This window comes from Coregonus clupeaformis, chromosome 26 (assembly GCF_020615455.1).
Source record: "Coregonus clupeaformis isolate EN_2021a chromosome 26, ASM2061545v1, whole genome shotgun sequence".
Classification (NCBI taxonomy): Eukaryota; Metazoa; Chordata; class Actinopteri; order Salmoniformes; family Salmonidae; genus Coregonus; species Coregonus clupeaformis.
In genome coordinates, this window is record NC_059217.1 from 40057698 (window position 1) to 40066842 (window position 9145).

The following is a 9145-nucleotide window of genomic DNA, read 5'->3' on the forward strand; positions in this document are numbered from 1 at the left end:
TTTATTATTATATATTTTATTTTCAAAGCTTTGTACCATAGTAGCAAACATTTGATGGTGGTGGTTTAATGGTTGGTAAAATCAATTGCAAATCATTTCACAGTTTCAATCAAAGTTGTTCCTGACTAATGTTGTGAAAATGTACTAGGCTAAAATTATATCACATGCACTTGATCAAACGTCTGTGGGTGTGGGTGTTGTTCATCCCATGATGAATTTGAGGCAGTCAGTTGGTCTGTCTTTAACCTGGAGCTGATAACTGTTCTTGGTTTTCCTCTTCTCCAGCCATGTATCTGAGAACTCTGGAGATGAAACTCTTTGTTTGTTAGTCCTCCTCTAACTACTCCACCACTTTGCGGAGCTTGTCCACCAACACTGTGGAACAGACAAACTTGATTACTCAATCTGTCCTGGGTATGATAACACCTCTTAATGATGATGATCAGAATGGAAATAAGAAACAAGGATAACAGAGGACAAATAGGAATCAATATGGAACAGGTGAAATAATTGTATGTAGGCCTACAGTATATCACAACGTCTAGGCCTATTAGTTGTGTGTGTTGAAGGTATTACCTCCTGCCGTTGGCCTGTGGAAGCTGTAATAGGAGCGACAGGTGTTGATCAGTTCTCCCAACTGTTTTGGGCAGTCTTCAGGAAGAGGTTCAGTATATTTGTCTTTACTCACCCTCTGATACACCTCTTCTGGTAAGCAGTCTGATCAGAAGACAAGAGAAAACAGAAATGGAATGACAGATGTCTAAATATGACCATATGCTTATAGAGAGAGTGAAAACCCAACCATGCTATTTACAGATGTATCATTGGCATTGCTGTTAGTGTTTATTACCCACAGCCTTTCTACTAATGGAGTTGACATACACCTCCGAAGGGAATCTTGCGGGTTGCAATCTCCCACAGGACAATGCCAAAACTGCAATGAGGGCCTACAATTAGACTAACAAATACCATTTCAACATAATAAATCTCATGTGTTTTCTGTGATTTTACATTCATTTACAATATCTGAGTGTGTTATAAGTGTAATGGAAAACTGACCTGTACATCTCACAGGCTTTGTTGTAGCGGTGGTTGATACTCTCAAGCTGCTGAGGGGAGCTGTAGCGTAAGGAGCTGCTCTTCCTGTCCTTAGTCTTCTTCAACGAAGTCTCTGTTTTCACCAGCTCCAAACCTCGTAGCTGACCACACAGAACAGATGAACAACAATTACATTGAGATGGAGTACTTCACCTATCACTTTGTAGTGCCAAACACACATGGATGTGTAGAGGAATGCATTAAACCTCATACCTTCACTCAGTACCCGGTATGTACTAGGAACTTGCTGCTGTTGATGCACCCATGCACTTTAAACTTCTCCTCAGACTGGTGTAATCTACAGTGAGAGAGGGATTAGCTAGTCATGTCAGAGTAGCTCAATGTGATTAGGATATACTTGTTCTGTGAACGTTGGTGAGCAAGGCACAGGGAACAGATACAGTGTACCCATTATTTTAGTGAAGAGGAAACACCAGAGCATACTGTATAGTATTGGTGGGTAGAAGTTTTAATAGGTGGATCATAAGATGCATGAATAGCATCCAACGTTCCTCTGTCGAATTTAGCCAAATTGTACCTGACGTGTACCCAGTGACATTTACCTGTGGCAGGGGTGTGACCATCAGAGGTGCGACTTTATTAACCAGCTTTTGATGTCGCTTTCCACCGCGCTGGCGGAACCCTTTCATGTCCGCCAACATTTCATGTTGAAGGTGTCTGTACTGGTTGCGACAGAGACCTTATTCAACATAAAAAATGTATGATAGGCCGATTCCTTAGTTCAAATTGTATAAATATAACACATTTATGGCAACGATATGGCAGAGATGGTGCTTAATGTGTAATAGGTGCACTGTCTGGTCTACGTGTGTAAGGCACAGGGTAAAGAGTGGTATACTGTACATGTAGAGGCCTTGTGCTGCATCCAGACTCATGCGAGCCTTTCTATCCCAGGGCAGCTTGCTTTGGGAATCCAGCACCTCTCTTAGACTGCCCTTCTCACAAAACTCCATCACAATAAAATAGTTTGGATTGGGACCTACAGGACAACAAGGGTAGAGAAAAGGATGATTAAATGCAACAAGGGCAGATCATCATCACATTTTGTTATCATATCCTGCAATCAAATGGTGATTATATCCCATCTCCTATCTTTTCAGCAACTATTTCACATACTGTAAAACAAATAGAGAAGCTAACTCACCGCTCTCTTGCTGGACACAGATCCCAAACATTCACAGGATGTTTGGCGACTCAAAGCGCTTCATAGTCTCCACCTCCTTTTTGAAGATGCTTCTCACCTGACAGTGTGGAACAAACATTACCGATTAAACAAATAGATGTATAGAACTGAAGTTGATATTACAAGAACTCTCTGAGACGTCTTGTATCCTACGCTACTCACAATTTTCATCTGTGCAGAGTGCTGCCAATATAGTTTGTGTGAGTGGAACATTAGTGCTTGTAGTATCAAACAAAAACGTAGAAAAGTGTAAACCACACAGGAACGAACGAGCAAACAGACTCACAGTCCCCTTCTATCATCAGGTGCTGGTTGGGGAAAGTGAGATTAAGAAACAACAGCATTTGCTCAGAATCCAAATTAAATAGTAGTTACCAAATGCAGTATGATATTTGATTGTGATAAATTGGCAACAACTAAGGACAAACCTTTCTTAGTTACATTAAATTATACATTTATCTACAGTTGAAGTCGGAAGTTTACATACACCTTAGCCAAATACATTTAAACTCAGTTTTTCACAATTCCTGACATTTAATCCTAGTAAAAATGAGGTCTTAGGTCAGTTAGGATCACCACTTTATTTTAAGAATGTGAAATGTCAGAATAATAGTAGAGAGAATGATTTTTTCAGCTTTAATTTTTTTCATCACATTCCCAATGGTCAGAAGTTGACATACACCCAATTAGTATTTGGTAGCATTGCCTTTAAATTGTTTAACCTGTGTCAAACGTTTCGGGTAGCCTTCCACAAGCTTCCCACAATAAGTTGGGTGAATTTTGGCCCATTCCTCCTGACAGAGCTGGTGTAACTGAGTCAGGTTTGTAGGTCTCCTTGCTCGCATTTTCAGTTCTGCCCACAAATGTTCTATAGGATTGAGGTCAGGGCTTTGTGATGGCCTCTCCAATACATTGACTTTGTTGTCCTTAAGCCATTTTGCCACAACTTTGGAAGTATGCTTGGGGTCATTGTCCATTTGGAAGAACCATTTGCAACCAAGCTTTAACTTCCTGACTGATGTCTTGAGATGTTGCTTCAATATATCCACATAATTTTCCTTCCTCATGATGCCATCTCTTTTGTGAAGTGCACCAGTCCCTCCTGCAGCAAAGCACCCCCACAGCATGAAGCTGCCACCCCCGTGCTTCACGGTTGGGATGGTGTTCTTCGACTTGCAAGTGTCCGTCTTTTTCCTCCAAACATAACGATGGTCATTATGGCCAAACAGTTCTATTTTTGTTTCATCAGACCAGAGGATATTTCTCCAAAAAGTACGATCTTTGTCCCCATGTGCAGTTGCAAACCGTAGTCTGGCTTTTTTATGGTGGTTTTGGAGCAGTGGCTTCTTCCTTGCTGAGCGGCCTTTCAGGTTATGTCGATATAGGACTCGTTTTACTGTAGATATAGATACTTTTGTACCTGTTTCCTCCAGCATCTTCACAAGGTCCTTTGCTGTTGTTCTGAGATTTATTTGCACTTTTCGCACCAAAGTACGTTCATCTCTAGGAGACAGAACGCGTCTCCTTCCTGAGCGGTATGATGGCTGCGTGATACCATGGTGTTTATACTTGCGTACTATTGTTTGTACAGATGAACGCGGTACCTTCAGGCGCTTGGAAATTGCTCCCAAGGATGAAGCAGACTTGTGGAGGTCTACAATATCTTTTACTGATTTCTTTTGATTTTCCCATGATGTCAAGCAAAGAGGCACTGAGTTTGAAGGTAGGCCTTGAAATACATCCACAGGTCTTCTTCTTCTTCAGTGGGGTTTATCGGCGGTTGGCATCCAACATTATGGTGCATTACCGCCACCTACCGTATTGGAATGTGGGCCAGAGACAGGGAGAAACTAGATCCTACCTGCCAACCCTGTTTCTCTTAAAAAAGATAACAAAATATTTGAGACTATTTCTAATGACGTTCTGCTCAATATACTCTTTAAACTAATTTCCTATATTCCCTTCTCCCTCATACTAAATCTCATCATCTCTCTGTCCCTCTGATACTGCCCACACTGTAGCAATACATGCTCCACAGTCTCTATTTCCTGACAACAATCACACTTTCCTGATGGATGCTTTCCTATCACGTTTAATGTCTTATTCAACTGGCTGTGTCCCACTCTTAATCTTGTAAAAATAGCCTCATCTCTTCTGTCCCTTCCTGCCTTCCTCCCCTCCCTGACTTTCCTCTGTACCTGAAATAAATGCCTTCCCTTATTATTTCTATTCCACTGCTCCTGCCATCTCTGCACCATCACTGTATATATCAGTCTTTTTGTCTCTGCCTTGCTCATTGACACTTCAACATCAACATCCCCACCACTAAGTGCTTGTTTAGCCTATTCATCTACTGCCTCGTTCCCCTCCATCCCACATGGGCTGGAACCCAAGTAAATCTGATCTGAATACCCATTAGTTTAATCCTGCCATGGGTTTGTAGCACCTCATAAAAGAGGTCTTGTCTGCTATGTGAGCTAAAGGACTGGAGACTCATTAACACTGCACTTGAGTCAGAGCAAATAACTATTCGGTCTGGCTTAACTTCCTCCACCCACTGCAAGGCCAACAGTATGGCCATTAGCTCCGCCGTATATACAGCCAGATGATCTGTAATACGTTTCCTGACTTCCACCCCACACACCTGCACTACAAATGCTGACCCAGTACGTCCTGTTCTTGGACTATAGCTTTTGGAAAACTTCACTCCTAAATGGATCAGCCTTGTCTTTTGGCTGATCCATTTGTGGTTTCAGGGTGGGTGAAAACAGAGTAGGGTGCTGTGGAATCGGTGAGGGTAACCAGAAGTGGTCTTGTGATAATTGTTTGTGTTTCTGCTCGTCAAAGGGAGCAGGCCCTCCACGTTAAACAAATGGGGGCAAGAGATGTTAATTGTTTTGCGCTCAAGAAAAGGGCGCCATTGAAAGGAGTGATTACTGGGGTAGCAGCAAATGTAAAAGTTGAGCAACTGAAGGGACAGTTTAGAAAGTAGAGGAAGATGGGTCAAGGGGGAGGGATCCTGAGAGGAATGGTGTGAGTAGTAGATATGTACCAGTACAGAGGGATAGGCCAAGAAGTGATATATGTTTCAGTAAGATTGGATTTTTAGCATTTATAGCAATGGTTATCAACTGTACTGCAGGGATGGAACGTAAGTAACAGAAAATTGAGGTTGTGGTGGCAGCTGCAGGGCGGTATTTGAGTGTGCGAGACTTGACATCAGAAGAGTTACAGGGTGTGTTAAGTGGTGGTGTCCCATCCGTTCAGGTTGTTGGACTGAGGTAGGACTAAATAGATTTAAATAGTGGAGTAGGGTGGTGTTATTTTATTATTATTATAATTGTTTATTTATTTTTTAATGTGTGAGTGTAGTGTTAGATAGTAGGGTTGTTTTTTTTTTAAGCAAAGTATAAGGGAGTTGTACTCCAGTCTAGTAGGTGGCAGTAATGCATTCATTTATTGGATGCCAACTGCCGTTAAACCTCATCGAAGAAGAAGGTCCTGTTTTGCTTCCGTATGGGAACAACGCGCTCGTGCCTTCCTTGGTCAGGATTTACAGGTTGACATTTCTGTGTGAATTTGGGGAAAATACTGAACCGTCGGTAGCTATATAGTTGGTAGACTTGCAGCTAGTGTCGTAGTAAATATATTATGTTATAGCTTGGTCTGGCTAAAATTTTGTGCATGACCCATCTTGTGTTGGGCCTTCGGATTTAATACAATGGACAAAGACTTCTATCTTGTCGGCCTTGTCAGCAGGTGGCTAAGAACAACACCCACGCCATAGGTCTCTCAGTCCTTCCAACTCACGAGTTCTCCCATGACAAACACAAACACACACACACACACACACATTATTACTGATAACACACGCACACACAAAATCCCCTCTTTCGGCTGAACATTTTCCCAAACACACACACACACACACACACATTATTACACACACACACATTATTACTGATAACACACGCACACACAAAATCCCTTCTTTTAGGCTGAACATCTGAAGACAGACAACCCGACTCAGAGCCAATGCAATGGAAGTGACCTCGCCCAACTCATCAGGACCAATCAGAAGATCAGAACTCCTAGAATCAACCTACTTTATTTTATTGTATAAAATGTCAGCACACAATGTTTGGGGCGCGCTCTCAGATATCTCCCCTACGAGATTGACGGACGGGTCCGTGCACGCTATTTACAGATATCTTTACCTCTGAATAAACTGCCTTATATTATACAATTATCCACCGTGTCCGAAAGTCTCTACTTGGTCTCCGTTCTCCAGTAAACTTGTTTTATCAACAGAACTTGGTAGCAGAGGGTGGTTTTCTAACTCTGAATTCGGTCCATAAAAGTTGATAGAGACAGGAGACAAGTAAGAGACGGATCTGAAAGGACGGGTGACCTGTCCGCAGGAGCAGCCGGGAATCCAGCTCGCCTCAGGAAACTGATCTAGACGGCCGTCAATACAAAGGTAAGCAGAACCTGTTAAAACAAAATCTGCATATTGTATTATAGGATAAACCCAAATTATGATCAGTAGTACTGGGCGTGAGTATGGATTACTGATAAATTTATAACATATCTATTATGACTCAAAAGGCACATATGTGAAGATATCTGAATTCTTTAGGTTTTTACTGTTGAAATGTGACTCTCTAGAGAGGAGTCTAGTTACAGTGGTTCACAAGAGAAGGACCGACTTTTATTTTCTGTTGAAATGTGATTCTCTAGTGAGGAGTCTATTTACAGAGGTTTGGTTCACTAGAAATGGACCCTTTTATTTTTACTGTTGAAATGTGACTCTCTAGGGGAGGAGTCTAGTTACAGAGGTTGAGGTTCACGAGAGACGGACCCTTTTATTTTTTGCTGTTGATATCTGAAATCTTAGGTTTTTACTGTTGAAATGTGACTCTAAGAGAAGAAGTCTAGTTACAGTGGTTTTATTTCCTGTTGAAATGCGGCTTTCTAGTGAGAAGCCTATTACAGTTTTTGGTTCACAAGCGATGGACCCTTTTATTTGATCCACAAGAGAAGGATCTGGTGACTTGATAAAAAGATTCAGATAGTCGGGTTGAGTTAATTCCGTGAGAATCCAAGTCCAGAAAAGGTTCTCCCGACTAGACGCCAGTTGAATGGTTTAAACGACTGGGAGTCTCCTTGAGGAGAATCAAAAAAATATATAATAAAAAATACAAGTTCAGATAGTCGGGCAATTTGGTTGACGTGGCACTCAACTATATGTACTGTGAGGAACTTAAACTGAATTCGTGTGTTGATGCTGATATGTAATGAAAAATGTAATTGTTGAAATGATAACCTGAATGTTGTGTAAGATTGGCCGTTTCATGAGACTAACTAGTTGATAACTTTTAAGAGGACCACCGAGTCCTATTTTGCCTGTTATGTAGCCGCTGCGCTAAAAGCTGACTTGAACTTTTTCCCTCTTGCGGTGTTGGTATTTCAATAATTCCTAGAATTAGATTGATAATTGTTTTGGAAGCGCTCGAGTTTGCTAATATATTCTTCCAAAAGGGCGATTCTGATACCTTTTGGGAAAATATATAATAATTCGAATAATTGAAAAACAATAATAACTTTTGCTAAATAATTCCTAAAATTAAATTGATAATTATTTTGGGAGCGCTTGAGTTTGTTAATATATTGTTCCAAAAGGGCGATTCTGATACCTTTTGGGAAAATATATAATAACTTCGAATACCTGAAAAACAATAATAACTTTTGCAAAATAATTCCCAAAATTAAATTGATAATTATTTTGGGAGCGCTCGAGTTTGCTAATATATTGTTCCAAAAGGGCGATTCTGATACCTTTTGGGAAAATATATAATAACTCGAATACCTGAAAAACAATAATAACTTTTGCTAAATAAATCCCTAGAATTAGATTGATAATTATTTTAGGAGCGCTTGGGTTTGTTAATGTATTCTTCCAAAAGGGCGATTCTGATACCTTTTGGGGAAAGTATATAATAGCTCGAGTACCTGAAAGACAATAATAACTTTTGCAAAATAATTCATGGGATTAAATTGATGATTGTTTTGGGAGCGCTGGGTTTGTTAATATATTGTTCCAAAAGGGCGGTTCTGATAGGCCTACCTTTGGGAAAATATATAATAATTCGAATAATTGAAAAACAATAATACCTTTTGCAAAATAATTCCTAATAATAAAGCATTGAACATTTTTTGTGTACGAGGGTGGGACATCAGAGATAAATCTCAGTCAGCGCCAAGAATACATTGCTGGATTCGGCCAGTGACGGGCTAAGAGCACCAAGATAGTCTAATAAACTGTATAACCATGGCAACCACTACCGTCCCAAAACTCAAATTTAATGAATATCTAGATCAAAGAATACAGGATAGAGCGGGAGGGAAAGAACAGTATAAGACAGTAAAGAAAGTGTGGGAGGGAGTGAGACTCAAATGGACACAGGCAGGTTACTTTAGCGGGGGTGCCCCGCCTAAAGGGCAACTCACCTTTATGAAGAAAGGACTAGAGGTGGCAGTTGAGAAAGCCGAGGAAGAGCTGAGAATAGGGACATGGGCAATAGTGGAGAGCAGGAGGGTGCAACCAAAGAAAACAGATACGATGTGTGTGGCCACTGAAGCAGCTTCCCCAGAGGCCAGTGCCAGCACCACTCCTGGCCCCACCTCACTATACAGCCTAACAGGCACCATGACTTTTGGCCCACAACCACGACCATGGCCTCAGCAGGGCACCCCATTAGGTCCTCCAAAAGGAGGGAACTACCTGTGTTACAATTGTGGAGGAGCTGGACATTTTAGGCGTGATTGTAAGGAATACCCACA

At 41.1% G+C, this 9145-nt stretch overlaps 1 long non-coding RNA gene across 3 annotated transcripts; it reads right to left on the reverse strand.

Moving 5' to 3' along the window:
- Positions 1-50: 50 nt before the first annotated feature.
- On the reverse strand, positions 51-1405 carry LOC121539966. 3 transcript variants are annotated; one of them, XR_005995438.1, is made up of 5 exons: positions 1312-1405; positions 1060-1199; positions 855-934; positions 577-717; positions 51-375 (listed from the first exon to the last, which is right to left on the reverse strand). It is a non-coding gene; the product is annotated as an uncharacterized LOC121539966 (long non-coding RNA). The 3 variants fall into 3 exon arrangements; XR_005995437.1 differs by having other exon boundaries at positions 851-934; XR_005995439.1 differs by lacking the exon at positions 855-934.
- Positions 1406-9145: the final 7740 nt, after the last annotated feature.